Genomic DNA, 16,014 nt, shown 5'->3' with positions numbered 1-16,014 from the left:
GGGGAAGGGGTGGGGGTAAGGAAGGGAAAAACTGGAACAAGAGGTTTGGCAATTGTTAATGCTGTAAAGTTACCCATACATATAACCTGTAAATAAAAGGCTATTAAAAAAAAAAAAAAAAGTTTCTGGATGGCACATTCTCAGACTAGAGTTGGTCCTCCTGCTCTGCCATTTCAATCACCTGGATCATGTGGGGTCGCAACAAAACTGTTGTAAATGCATCAAAATCTCTTTCTTTGGAAGATTAATTTAAAGTGAAGATTAAAGATGTATTACCTTCAGTCACTGATGAAAAACTAATAAAATTTTTATATAGCATATGATAGTTATGTTGAACTCTCATAAGAAATAGTCAATTTTAAAAATGTAAATAATTAATATTTCAAAATGTTCTAAATCACTATCAAGTAGACAAATTCAAATTAAGAAAACTCTGAGGTATCATTTCATACCTCTCAGATTGACTAAGATATCAGGAAAAATAATGATAAATATTGGAGGGGATGTGGGAAAACTAGGATACTAATACATTGTTAGAAGAGTTGTGAACTGATCCTATCATTGTAGAGAACAATTTGATCCACTAGGTCTGTATCCCAAAGAGATCATTAAAAAAAAAAGAAAAAACCCACATGTGCAAAAATTTTTGTGGCAGTCCTTTTTGAAGTGTCCATGAACTGGAAACTGAGGGGATGTCCATCAGTTGGAGAATGGTTGAATAAGTTATAGTATATGAATATTATTGTTCTGTAAGAAACCACCAGTAGGATGATTTCAGAAAGGCCTGGAGAGACTTACATGAACTGATGCTGAATGAAGTGAGTAGAACCAGAAGAACATTGTACAAAGTAACAAAAAGATAATGTGATGATCAAATATGATGGACTTGGCTCTTTTAAATAATAGGTAATTTAAGGCAATTCCAAAAGATGGAAAAAGCCATTCAGAGAGAGAACTACAAAGACTGAATGTGGATCAAAGGATATTTTTACCTTTTTGTTGTTTGATTGTTTTTTTTTCATTTTTCCCCCTTTTGATCTGATTTTTTTATGTAGCATAATAAATGCAGAAATATATTTAGAAGAATTGCAATGTTTAACCTATATTGGCTTAGTTGCTGTCCGGGCAGGGAGGAGGGAGAAAAATTTGGAACACAAATGTTTTACAAGGATAAATTTTGAAAACTATCTTTGCATAAATTTTGGAAAAATAAAGTTATTATTATATAAAAATTTTAGTCTTTCAAATGTTTTTTCTAAGTTTGTAGTATTTCTACTTGTCTTATTTAAGCTTAAAAGTGCCCTGATACTTTGGGTACATATATTATTTTTCAGATCCTATTTAATTTACATCAGTTCCTATAAGCTTTAGCTTATCTTTGACCAAAAAAAATTAATAATACTACTATACTCTGGGATTTAGGCTCAAATCTACTAGACAATTTTAAAAATAGCACTAGAGAAATATATCTATATAAATAATGCTTCAAAGCAATCAGAGTTACCCTGTCATCTGCTGTGCTTAAATGGAATTCCTTAGAAATATCATACATACAATATCTTACTTAATATATAATCAATTAAAAGATAGTGTTGTCATTTTCATACATTTTTTTCTTATTCAAATCTTTCTTATGCTTCTAAACTGTCCAATCAAACTTGTTGTTTTATTTGTTATTTTGTAGTTATTTTGTATGGGATTCAAACAAATACTAGGACAATAAAGAATCCCAGACTTAATTCAAAAACAGTCATGTAGGTCAGGTTTAGGATCAAATTGCAGTAAGATTCTCGTTGATGATAAAATTTTTGACAAAGGAAAATTTATTCAATCATAAAAAGGGATCTTAAGGTTATATAACACTGATTCTCTGACTACATGGCAGCAACTCCCAGAAAGGTGTATATTAATTTCTACAACACTAGAAATTCCCGTCAGACCTAAGGATCCATGACTCCTTCTAGTCTGTCCTTTTTATATCTGAGGCAGTCAGGAAGCCAGATCAACATTAAGTGCTAATAGGTTCCTTGACCCTTTATTTAAAAAAAAAAAAAAAAAAAGAGTATAGCCTACATAAAATAAAATGCTACCTCACCAGGTAGGATCAGATTCTGATTAGCATGAATCATGAATATTATGAAGTGGTTCCACTATTCAACTTCACATTATTCAAAGTTATTTATATGTAAAAATTTACTAATTGGTTCCAGCTCAATGGAAATATACAATGAAAAAAATTCTCAATACTTTTTTATTTCTTTATTAACATAACAGCAAATGATAATAAAAACACATTTCTGATTCAAGTTAATACAAAGTAACAGAACAGCTATAGAAAGCAAAACTTTTTAAAAAATAAAATTAATATCTTACTCAAAGATAAGCCTACACTGTTGGTAGAATTTTAAAAATCCTTATTATTACTTAAAATATTTTAGCAAGGCAAACTATCTAAGATCAACAATACAAAACCATAATACTATAGTTTTTGAAATATTTTTCAATAGCTACGCTAAAATAACTTGAAAATTGATGTCAAAAGCAGCTTTAATCATTCGTGTTTTCAAATATAACTGCCAGATCTAGATCTAGAAAACATACCAAACCAAGTTTTGATGGGGAAATCCCATCAAGAAAAGAAAACTCAGTGATTCATTGTTCTAGCACAAGTAAAACATTGGGAACAGCACTTGGCCAAGAACACACTATGTAGGTAACACCTGCACCTAGAGACAAGTTGTACACCAGTGTAAGAGGATGTCTAAGATTCATACAAAGACATTATCAACATTGCCCAGTGCAACAACAGGTTCTAAATGCAGATCTAAGACAGATAGAGAACTTTCACCAAAGATGGTAGATCTGAATATGGAACTCAGATCCAAGGTGCTGTACTGAGAGACGAACAAGTTCAGAACCAAGAAGAAACTATGAGACTCAGAACCAAGGAGCAAAGCAGAGTCTTAGTTCCAACTTCTACCCTCATCTGAAGCCTATAGAGCAAGTGTAGGGCAAGAATCCCAAATCAAAGGGAAGCCTGCAGTTCTGCCACAGTGAACTTGTAGAGCTTCTCAAATCATTAGAGCTGATTTCAGCTACTGTTATAAGGCAGCTAAACTAGATGGCACAGAGGATTAAGCGCACCAGCCCTGGAATCAAGAGGAGCTGACTTCAAATCTGACCTTAGACACTTAACACTTCCTAGCTATGTAACTCTGGGCAAATCACTTGACCCCAACTGCCACACACACACACACACACACACACACTTAACCCCAATTGCCACACACACATACACAATATGTATGTATTTTGTATTGTTGGTCAGACCTAATTCCAGGTCAAGAACTTCCAGAGTTCAGATTAAATGGGCTACACTCAAACTTCATCCTGGATCAGACTATCTGCCGAGAAGGGAAAGCTTGCATGCCTAAGTTGTCCTTGAGATCTTATAACAACACAACACTCAATATTCCAAGAAAAGAGCAATAGAAGGAGCATTCAATTTCCCTCAAGGAAGTATTAGGGGATCAGCACCAACATCAAGTCTAAAGAAGCTGAAACAAAGAGTAAACAAGAAAAAAATAAAGTCCATCATAAGGAGTCATGGTGAGCAACCCCAAGAGAATGACTCTAAAATATACATAAGAAATATCTAAAAAACAACCATCTTAACACCTCCTAGCTGTGTGACCCTGAGTAAGTCACTTAACCCCAACTGCCTCAGCAAAAAACAAAACAAACAAACAAAAAAAACACCCATAACCTATTCCCATAGTTTGGGCAAAAATTCAACTAAAATTGTAAGAGATGAAGCAAGAATTATAAAAAGAGTTTTTAAAGTATTAAAAAATATTTTTATAAATAACACTACAAGAAAAACTGGAAAAGAAATTAAAACTATGGAAGAATTGGAAAGAATTATTAGCTTGGCACAAGAGGTACAAACCCCAGTCATACCTCTCAGAATGGCTAAAATGACAGGAAAAGAGAATGATAAATTTTGGAGGGGACGTGAAAAAACAGGGATACCAATGCATTGTTGGTGGAGTTGTGAAATGATCCAACCATTCTGGAGAGCAATTTGGAACTGTGCCTAAAGGGCTATCAAACTGTGCATAGCCTTTACAATATCAATACAAACTGTGCAATGCCACTACAATATCACTATTCCCAAAGATCACAAGGAAGGAAAGGGACCTATATGTACAAAAATATTTGTGGTGGCTCTTTTTGTAGTAGCAAAGAATTGGAAAATGAGTAGGTACCCATGAATTGGGGAATGGCTGAATAAGTTACAATATATGAAAGCAATGGAATTTTATTGTTCTAAGAAAAAAATGATGAACAAACTGATTTTAGAAAGACCTGGAAAGATTTACACAAAGTAATGCTGAGCGAAACAAGCAAAACATTTTGTACAGTCACAGCAAGATTGTGTGATGATCAACTATGAATGACTTGAATTCTTCTCAGTGGTTCAGTGATCCAAGGCAATCTCACTAAACTTTGGATAGAAAATGTCATCTGCATCCAGAGAGAGAACTATGGAGACAATATAAATCAACATTTGTTATGTTCACTTTTTTTTCTTCCATTTTTTTTCTCTCATGGTTTTCCCCTTTGTTCTGATTTTTCTCTCCCAACATGATTTTAAAAAAAAAAAGGTATCTTTTTAAAAAATGAATTAACATACATAACAGAAAATAAAGATTAAAAAAATTTTTTTACTAACAAAAAAAAGGGGGTACAAACCCTAAACAAACTTCCTAAAAATTAAAACAGATGCTTGAAGGACTGTGGGAAAACAGGTATTCTGAAACTGCACCCAAAAAAACTAAAATTGTGCATAAATTAAATGGATGAATAAAAAAATGAAAATTGGAATGGACCAAACAGATATCAACAATTCTATAAGCCAAGATACATTAAAATCAATCAAAAGTTCAAAAAAACTGAAGAAATTTTAAGACATTTCATAGTAAAAATAAATAAATAAATAAAAAGTTAAAAAATAACAACTGACCTGGAAAACAAACCAAGGAGAGAAAAAATTTAGGAATCATTAGACAACCTCAATGCTACAACCAAAAAAGGGCCTATAAATCATATTTCAAGAAATTTTTAAAGCGCAAAGTGAAAAATGAATCTAGCAGTCACTTTCTGAAAGTAATCCCCGAAATGAAAACTCCCAGGAACATTATAACCAAATTCCAGAGTTTCCAGGTAAAAGCAAAAAAAATATTACAAACAGCCATAAGGAGGAGTCATAGTCAAAATTACACACAATTTAGCAGCCATCTCTATAATGGAGGAGATTTGGAATGTACCATTCCAGAAAACAAGGGATAAAGAATTAGAAATAAAGTATAATTAACAAAACAAAATTTAAGTATAATTTTATAGGTGAAAAAATGAACCTTTAATAAAATAAAGGACTTCTCTTGAAAAGATGAAAGTTCCACAAACACTTTGAAGTTCAAACACAAGAGAAACAGAAACACAAAAAGATAAACAAGAATAAATAATCAAAGATCAATTATTGACATTCAAATATGAGGTGATTGATGTCCCCTCTGAACCCTATCATCATAAAGAAAACCTAATCAGACAAAATGCTTAGGAGTAGTTCAATTATGTTCTGATGATCTTAAAAGAACAACAGAATGGATGAAGGGGGAAGAATTTATTAAGGAGGTGGAAAGTGGAAAGTTATCCCACATAATCAGGGTATATAAGTAGAATTTTATAAAACAAAGAATGGAGAAAATACTTGAATCTTACTCTTCTCTGAACAAAGGAGGGAATACATACACATGTACACAAATATACGTACTAGAATGGGTAAAGAAACATGGAAAAGGGGAGAGCTAGATAAAACATAAGGGAGGGATTATTTTTAAGCAAAACAAACTCTGAAGATATTCACAACTATTTACAACTTCTTTTGAGATGGCATAGAATGGGAATTTGAGAGAGTGAACATCAATGACTGAACAAGTTGTAGTATATAAATGTGATGGAATAAATAGTCTTGTGGTATGTGAAATGATGAAGGAAAGTCTGAAAAGACTTATAAGAACTGATGCAGAATGAAGTGAACAGAAGCAGATCAGTTTGTACAACAACAAACTTGCCCCAATTCTGATCAGCAGTAATGACAAACCATAATTCCAGCGATCTAATAATAACATGCTACCTACCTGAAAGGGATATATAATATATAGATAGATGTGTGTGTACATGCAACACAACACATTTTATGCACAGTATATAGAGTCATGGCCTCTGGACATGGCCAATGTGGAAATTGATTTTGTTTGACTTGACATGTTTTTAACAGAAGTTTGGGAGGTTTTTTTCATCTTCAATTGGCAGAAAAGATGAGTTAGAGTAGTTGAGAAGACAAGATTTTTGCTGATTGAAAATAATACAAAATTTTCTTAAAAAAAAAAAGAGAGAAAACCCCACCAAACCATCATACAGAATGTGACAGAAATACTGTACCTATTCTCCCCCCATTAGATATCAGCCATTTAAAAAGCATTTATTAAGTACTTACTACAGTATAAGCTAAGTACTGAAGGTACTAGGACAGAAAAATGAAAGTTCCTACCCTTAAGAAGTTTAGTTCTAAAGGGAAACATATTCATGGAGTAAAATGATGTTCAGGGAGGACAAACATCTCTGATGTGAGGGGCTGCCAAACCCCTTTCAAAGATTCTTATCCACCTTTGATGTTCAAATTCACTCAGCCATCACCTGTGGATTCAACAAGCTACAGCATGCTCAGTGGCCACACCTACTAAAACCTTCTTGGCAGACCGGCTAAGCCAGACTGAGTAACCAACACACCTCAAATCACTCTGCATGTAAAGCATATGAAGACTTTCCCCAGCAGAATGGGCAGATGAGAACAATTTGTTCCAAATGCCATCAACACAGCTGAACCAACGCACTGCCACTCCTGACTTTTGTCCTGTCACTGGATTTCAACGACTCGGGAAGAGTCAAATTGTCAACTCTGTGCAAATCTGCCTCACTCAAATCCAATTCACACACACTAGTTAAGATATCACCCTGTGATATCATCAGTCCTCTGAAAATGAAGGACAAAGATGACAAAGGCTATCTTGAAGAAAGCCAAGGAAAAAACAAGGTGAGAGAGGGCATCCAAGGCGTAGGAGATAGCCAATACAAAGATATACAGATAGAGGGTAAAAGGTTTTGTGGGAAGAATAATAAGTCTGCCATTATGGTTAAACAATAGAGGAACAATGTATTAGAAGACTGAAAAGAAAGTAAGAGACACTGATGTCAAAAAGAGCAGTTTATATTTTAAAATTATATCAAATTATATTTAAAATGATATACTGGAGTTGTATTCTAGAAAAATCACTTCTGAGGCTTTGTGAAGGATTGACTGATTTGATTTTTGCCAGAGAGAACAATTAGGAAGATAATATAATAGTACAAGTAAAAAGAGGAGCTTTGATCCAAACTACTGATTATATATGTGAGGAAAAGGGTGAGGAAGAATGCAAAGAATGTAGTAGATGCAAATGTTAAGATATGACAACTTGGATTTGTGCTATGAAGAAAAATAAGGAGTTAACACTGAGGTTACAAATCTGCATAAAAAGGATGACAGCACTATGAAAGTTCAGAAGAAGAGGACTTGAGATGGATATAGGTTATCTAGTGTGAAATGTTCACTACTAGGCTGTTGATGTGAGATTGGAACTTTAGAAAGAGAAAAGGAAACAATCGGATTTGAAAGGCTTCCTAAGAAAGGGTACATCTGAATTGAGCTTAATTTGGAATTCAAAAATGATCAATAATTATTCCTCAATCAATGATGGAAAGATACCACAAACATGGGGAATATGCAACACAATTCAGGAGATAGTGCCCTTAAGTTTGCATACTTAATTTTAAAACAACGTACCAACCAACCAATATCTAATGGCTTCTTTTAAGCCACTTTTACTTGTTACATTAAGACTAAATATTAATATCTTTAAAAAACAATTTTGCAAAAATAGTATTTGTAAGATATACAAAGTACTTTACATGTTAACTAATTTGACGCTCACAACAGCCTAGGGATATAAGTACCATTATCCCCATTTTACTAAGGAGGAAAGTGGAGAGGGCTAAATGATTTGCCTCCCATCACACAGCTTGTGAGCATTTGAAGCATGATTTAACCCTTAGTCTTTCTATCAACTGCATAATAGAAAGAGCATTGGATTTAGAATAAAAGACCTAAGTTGAATGTCAGACCTGCTACCCTAACCTTATTCAAATCACTTGGATTCCTGAGATCATTTTCCTGATTAAAAAGGTCACTGAAGCTTTATAACTCTTGATCTAGAGAAAACTAACTACAAGGACACTATAAGATCTAAATATTTAGATTTATTGAATGTATGGACTTGTTTTGTATGATTATGCTTATTTGCTTCATAAGGATTCTTATTGTTTGAGGGCAAGAAGGAAGAATTGGTCAAAGGAAAAGGGAAGCTACTTAAAGTGATATCAAAAGGAGGAAAATAAACTTAAACAATTTTAAAATTAAAATTCTCCTAAAATTAGAATCCAATGAGCTGGAGAAGGAAATGGCAAACCACTTCACTATCTTTGCCAAAAAAAAAAAAAAAAAAAAAAAAAAAAGAGTAGGTATCTCCAGAAGGAAACTCCTACTAGAGTAGATAAGCCACTCTAATTAACAGTCAGAGAGGGGCCAGAAGCACTCAAAGCTTAAATGATTTGCACAGAAAGTATTTTTGATGATCTCTTCTACCTTACAGGAGAAAGTCTCTATCCATTAAGCCCCCTCCTTCCACAGTTCCAAGAAGATACCTCTTACCTTCAGCACAGCCCTATGAAATTAAATGAAATATGTAAAAGGCTATATGGCAACCACTTTACTTGGCTGGGCTATTAGTCAAAAATCTTTCCAGCTAAAAAAAGGCTTTTATTAGAAGCAGGGGTTCTTACCTTTTTTTAAGGTCATGGACACAGCAGCCAATAAAATAAAAAATCATAGGATTACAACAGCTATCAATTATATTTAAATAATTATCAAAATATTTAAATAAGTTAAGGGACTACAGGTTAAGAACTTCTGGCTCTGAAGGTTTACTATTTCAGATATTCAATAACTACTTATTAACTGAATTTTCTAATAAATATTAACTTCTAGCTTACATAATCTACTAAATGTGATCTAAGGCATCCTTCAAAATGGAAATGGGAATTAGGTTTAGTATCTTCAACATATTACACAAGCTCCCCTTCTTTCATTTTTCTTGACTGTATTTTAGCTGTAACTAACGCCTGGAAAGCTGGGTTCTGGGATGCTGGTGAGCTTTCCCTCATCTTGTCCCAAACCAGGTGTTCACAAGACTTCTGGACCATATCTATAATGCATGTTGTCTACCTGAAAAATGGAATAACTCCCCCTACAACTAGTCCAGCAAATAAAGAGTGTCAAACTGAATCATGAACATGGTCAGAGTGTGCAAAAGAAATCAACAATAGAAGGGGGTGAAGAAGTCATATTACTGAAACTCACTCATCTAAAACTGGTCAAACAAATATAGTAGAATAGGGTAGAATATGCACACAGAGTTTGGTGTAAAAATATAATCAATTCAACAGGACTGAGAACAGGTAAAGGGTAAAAGAGGGATTAGTCATAGGCAAAACAAAACTCAGTGTGGGTTACTGGGAAGAAAGGTTTAAAAGGAAAAAGAAAGGTAAAAAACTATGATAAAAGGGTGATGAATAAATTCTTGGTACCAAATGTACTTGCAACATAGTAGGGGCTTAATAAATGTATGAAAAATACATAATAATTAGCTTCAATCTTTTAAACTATTCCTACATAACTCTGGATTGAAAGATTAAAGAGCAGGACCTATATAGCGATTCCATTCCCTTCAGCTTCCTATTGCTAAGTAAAGATCATTTCACAATGCTTCAAATACTCAAGATACACAAAGCACATTTTACCCAAGGACTTGTGAACATTTCATAAGCACCGAATATCACCCGAAGATAAGTACTTGCTCAATTCTCTGGAGACTAAAAAAAAAAAAAAAAAAAAAATGCGAGAAGTGTCTACTTATCCAAAGTTATAAATTAAGTTAGGCAAGAGATAACACTGACCCTGACATCTGGTTCTAAAATCTTCTTCCAAGTAACCCGTGGAAACTAACAACTTTGTTTCAACCAGTTGTTTTTTTCCCCATTTTGTGGAAAAGATCCCAACATAAAAACATAAAGAAAAGTTCTGTTTTAAAGGTCTAAAGAGGGATAGTGGAACAGTCGCTTCGGATAAATAGCGACTGCTACACCATCCCATGTGATCCTCACAAAATCCTTGACAGGGAAAGGTTTATGTTCGACCCCACCGCTTCAGACTTGATTAACCCAGAGCCCCATTAACTAGTGGCCCAGACATGACCAGGCAACAGTTACTACTGATAATCACTCTGGCGCATGAGAGTTATTATGTATCAGCTCTCTGGTCTTCACGCAATGGAACCGTCCCCACTCCTTCCAGAGCAGAAGTTGTCCCTGGGAAGGGAGGGGCCCGGCGAGGCTCGAGGCCAGGGGCCGGTGTGTTTTCCCCCCAAGCGGCCCTGGGGAGGGGAGCTGAGAGCACAAAAGCCGCCCGGGAGGGGGCTGGGAAGCAGAAGCCGAGCTAGGGCGCCCGCGCTCCCAACCCCAGCCCTCGCCTCCCCGGCTGGCCCGGCCCGGCCCTGGCTGCCCGGACCCCGTCCCCTGTTCACCTGGCCCTGGCTCCGGGGGAGGAAGAGAAGGAGGAGGAGGAGGAGGAGGAGGAGGAAGAGGAGGGAGAGCGGCGGCGGCGGCGGCGGCGACAGCGAGTCCTCGGCACAATCTCGCAGCGGAGGAAACAACCGGCCCGACCCACGACCCTAATCTACTGCCGCGACCATGATGGAGGCGGAGGTCACCCGTGCGTGATGACGTCACCGCCGCGCAAGGCGGTCGGGGAAGGGGCGGGTTCAAGAAGGAGGAGGGGAAGAGGGAGGGCCGGAAGTAGCCCGACCTCTCCCTCGTAGGGAAGGGGAGACTTCCGGGGAGGTGAATGAGAGAGGCGTGTGGCGCCGACTCTTACTGGGCGTCGTTTGCGGAGTCAGCGGCATCTCGTGCCCTGGGCTCTTCGAGGAGAGGCACGCTAGTGGGGAAGAAGGGCCCCCCGCGGCAGTCACTTCCAGCTATGGCTTCTGTAAAAGACACCTCCCCTCCCCCTACAAGCAGAAGTATCCATGGCATTTCATGTCTTGTATGAACCTCATCCCTAACGTCAGCGGGGCGGGATTGGTCTCTGGGTCTGCACGGCCAGAGCGGAACAGAGCAGGCTAGGAACAGGCAGTCAGAAATCAAACACAAGTTTAATTTCTGCTTGCGAGCGGAAGACCTCCTGAGGAGGGATTGCTCGTTTGTGGCCAGCGTTGGGTTTTCGGCCTGAACGCTATACAACTATTAAACTGGCTCTAGACGGCTATTAAGTGAGACAGCCACAAGGCTCAAGGATTCAAATAACTTGGAGACTATTCACAGGACCCGGTTATCTCTCTCTTTTCTTTTTATTTTATTTAATAGCCTTTTATTTACAGGTTATATGCATGGGTAACTTTACAGCGTTAACAATTGCCAAACCTCTTGTTCCAGTTTTTCCCCTCCTTCTCCCCACCCCCTACCCCAGATGGCAGGATGACCAGTAGATGTTAAATACATTAAAATATAAATTAGATACACAATAAGTATACATGACCAAAACATTATTTTGCTGTAGAAAAAGAATCAGACTCTGAAATATTGTACAATTAGCCTGTGAAGGAAATCAAAAATGCAGGTGGGCATAAATATAGGGATTGGGAATTCAATGTAATGGTTCTTAGTTATCACCCAGAGTTCTTTCTCTGGGCGTAGCTGGTTCAGTTCATTACTGCTCCATTGGAAATGATTTGGTTGATCTCCTTGCTGAGGATGGCCTGGTCCATCAGAACTGGTCATCATACAGTATTGTTGTTGAAGTATATAATGATCTCCTGGTCCTGCTCATTTCACTCAGCATCATTTCGTGTAAGTCTCTCCAGGCCTTTCTGAAATCATCCTGTTGAGGACCCAGTTATCTCAAAACACCTATGGGCTTGCCACGGAAACTGTTGATTCAAGACATAAGAATGACCGTGTTGGGTCCTGCCTTTTTCTTTTTTGTCATTTTCATGCTTAAAAAACCTCGAGTTCTAATACAGTCTCAGACTCCGGGCAAGAACCTTAATCCTGTTTTATTCAGTTTCTTCATCTACAAAGGCAAATATAGACAGACATTCTGTTTTTCTTCGAAAAAAATTTATCATCCTATCTCTTTTTCCTTGACTTTAAGTTCCTTATTAGCAGATATTCTTGAAATAAAAGTTGTCATCCTATCTCCATTTTCTTTGTCTTAAGGTCGTCAATTCACTTAGCAGTTACAAGTACAGGTATTATTCAAAGTGCCGGGAGATGTGAATGATCAGTTTCTGCTGCAGTATGTCTAGTCTACTTCAATTCCAATTCTCAGGTCAAGAGCCCCTAAGAAAGAGGGCAAAATAGTTAAAATTATAATTCCCAATTCTGGGGTTTTATCAAGGTGGAGATCATGCAGAGGGTGAGTGCAAATTATTATGCCAAGCTCAGGGCACAGCTTGCTTGCTCAGCCTTAGGTCTGGAACATAGGTTGTCTCTTAATTATCTTTGACCCTAATTTGGTCAGAATGGGAGCTGAGATTACTACAATTTAATACAAGCTTCATGGTGTGGAGGACTGTGTCATTAGGGAGTAGATGATGTCATTTTGTCAAAAGGGTCTGAAACTAAGTTACATGGCAGCAGCTTTTCCAGTTCAGGGTTAAGATGTTACAGAAAGACAGCAAGCCCCGATGCCTGGAATTCCAGGTTCAATTCCTGCTTCTGACCCTTACTAGTATTAGACTCTGGCTCAAGTTGATTACTACTCTAGTTTAGGTTATTCTCCCACCTTCACCTAGCAGTTTCCTATACAGTTCAGTCATATAGTTAATATTAAGGAGCAGAATTCAAGGCAAGGATTAAAGGACCAAACTGAGTTATTTGACTCATCAAATTGTTGTTGTTAACCCAGAACCTTAAACAAAGACAAAGAAAATGTAGATAGGATGAAAATATTTATCTCAAGAAAATCTGCTTATATGGCTTGCTGTCTTTAGAAAGGGGAACCTAAAAGAGGGAGAGAGAAAAATTTGGAATACAAAATCTTCAAAAAATGAATTTTGGAAACAAACAACAAACAAAAAAAAAAGAATACCTTAAGGCAAAACAAAAGAGATACTGGAGTGAAATTTTTTTTTATTTCAAAGTAAAATTAGAAATTCTGTTTGTAATTATTCATATTTAAAGTGCATTTGTACACACGAAGAGACAGAATTCTTCTTCAGCAGTGTCCCCACTGGGGTTTTCTTGGCAGAAATACTGGTGTGATTTGCTATTATCTTCTCCAGCTCATTTTACAGATGAGGAGACTGAGGCAAATAGTGATTTGTTACAGCTAGTAAGAGTCTCAGGCTGTATTTGAACTCAACGAGATGAGTGTTCCTGACTCCAGGCCTGATATCCATTGTACCACTAGCTGCCCCTAGTAATTAAGTTTTACTAAAATTATAAAAGTTCTTCATAAATTGCCTGGTCTTTCTAGGGTTAAATGCTTTCTTCTTATTATTACTTTTCTTATTATATATTACTTTATATTATAATAATAATATTATATTCATCAACATGATGTACATCGAACTGCATCATATTGACTACTCAGAGGCTTAATCAAAATCATGGGTCCAGCTTCCCTTGTCCTCCATGCTCGATATGGAGCACTCATGACTCCTTCACCTCTTCTTCCTTCATCTCTGGCTTTCTTCAGCTCTTCAAAAATTCCACCTTGAGAAACCATTCTATTTGTGCAAAATCTTTTAAATTTCTGTTTTAAAAATTATCTTTATGTCTATAAAGACTTTAAGGATCTTTAGATCAACTCCAGCTCACATTAGTAGGTCAGATCTTCAAAACAAAACTAATTACATCTCTTCCTTCAGATTTTTAGGTGTACTTCAAAGGGGCAGTGGGGTTCTTTTAATTCTATGAGCTAGAGCTCCTATTCCAGTGAATTAACCTCATTTCAATCACCAGTTAAATATCTACTCAAAATTGCTAAAAGCAGGACTTGGAATTCCAGTCATTTAATCATTTGAAATCTCATGGATATCATCACTAAACATCAGTTAGCTTTCCTCTTTCACCTATTCTCTCTCTCTCTCTCTCTCTCTCTCTCTCTCTCTTTCTCTTTCTCTCTCTCTCTTCAATACTGTTTTATTTTTTCACTTACATTTAAAGATAGTTTTCAACATTCATTTTTGTAAGATTTTCAGTTCTATTATGCCCAAAAGGCTATCAAAATGTACGTATCCTTTGATGCAGCAGTGTCTCTATTGGGCCTGTATTCCAAAGAGATTATAAAAAGGGCAAAGAGTCTACATGTACAAAAAATATTTATAGTAGTCCTTTTTGTAGTGGCAAGGAACTGGAAACTGAGTGGATGCCCATCAGTTGGAGAGTGACTGAATAAGTTATGGCATATGAATGTAATATAATATTATTGTTCTATAAGCAATGATATCAGAAAGACCTGGAGAGATTTACATGAACTGATGCTGAGTGAAATGAGTAGAACCAGGAAATCATTATATACAGCAATAACAAAATTATACAATGATCAATTCTGATGGACATGGCTCTTTTCAATAGTGAGGTGATTCAGGCCAGTTCCAATAGTCTTGTGATGAAGAGAGAGGAATGTGGGGACTGAGTGTGGATCACAACATAGTATTTTCACTTTTTTTGTTGTTTTTTGCTTGCATTTTGTTTTATCATTTTTTTTCCTTTTTGATCTGATTTTTCTTGTGCAGCATGATAATTGTGGAAATATGTATAGAAGAATTGCACATGTTTAACATATTGGATTACTTGCCACCTTGGAGAGGGAGTAGGGAAAAGGGAGGAAGAAAAAAATTTGGAACTGAAAATCTTTTTTTTCCCTTTTTTTTAAAAATTAAAGCTTTTTTATTTTCAAAACATATGCATATGTAAAGGGCTAAAACTCTTTGAGTCCATGCACTGAGGTCAGACAACCAAGCACTTAAGGTAATTACAGATTGGACAATACTCTATAAGTATATGATTGGAAAATGACCCTTCCCACTATTCTGTGCTGGCTCGATAATTGGTGTATATGGAGAATTATAGGAGGGACTAGGGGGTGGAGTAAGACTAACCAGAGTCACTTCTGCGAGGGAGACGAATAAGGAAGGTCATGGAGATTCTGCTTCCATTCAAGTCAATCCTACCTGTAAAGGCAAAGAATAAAGATCAAGAACTTTTGCTTATCCTGACTCCAGGTGATTCTAAAGTATCCAGGGTGTTAACACGGTCATCACATGCATAGATAATTTTCAACATTCACCCTTGTAAAATCTTGTATTCCAAATTTTTTTCTCCCTCCTTCCTTTACCTCCACCCTGCCCAAAACAGCAAGCAATCTAATATAGGTTATATATGTACAATCATTTTAAACATATTTCCTTTTCTATGTAAGTCTTTCCAGATTTTTCTGAAATCATTCTACCTGTCTTTTCTTATACCATAATAATATTCCTTCACAATCATATACTATAACTTGTTTAGCCATTCCCCAATAGCTGGGCATCCTTTGGATTTCTAATTCTTAGCTACCACAAAAAAAAAAAGTTACTATAAATATTTTTATATAAATAAATCCTTCATCTACCCCCAGCTTTGTGTGTGTGTGTATGTGTGTGTGTGTGTGGAATATAAACCTAGCAGTGGATCAAAGAGCATGCACAGTTTTTTAACTCTTTTGATATAGTCCATAATTGCTCTCAAGAA

General features: G+C 36.3%; 1 protein-coding gene across 1 annotated transcript in view; it reads right to left on the bottom strand.

Moving 5' to 3' along the window:
• The window catches only part of BCL2L13 (BCL2 like 13), a 64,588-nt gene extending 53,646 nt beyond the window's left edge, over positions 1–10,942 (bottom strand). The window contains exon 1 of the mRNA XM_031939658.1: positions 10,803–10,942. The gene's annotated coding sequence lies outside the window, so the exon portion shown is untranslated. The remainder of the gene's footprint in view (positions 1–10,802) is intronic.
• Positions 10,943–16,014: the final 5,072 nt, after the last annotated feature.

This window comes from Sarcophilus harrisii, chromosome 5, assembly GCF_902635505.1.
Source record: "Sarcophilus harrisii chromosome 5, mSarHar1.11, whole genome shotgun sequence".
Classification (NCBI taxonomy): domain Eukaryota; kingdom Metazoa; phylum Chordata; class Mammalia; order Dasyuromorphia; family Dasyuridae; genus Sarcophilus; species Sarcophilus harrisii.
Note: the sequence above shows the minus strand (reverse complement) of the source record. Positions and strands in the feature narration are given on the sequence as shown.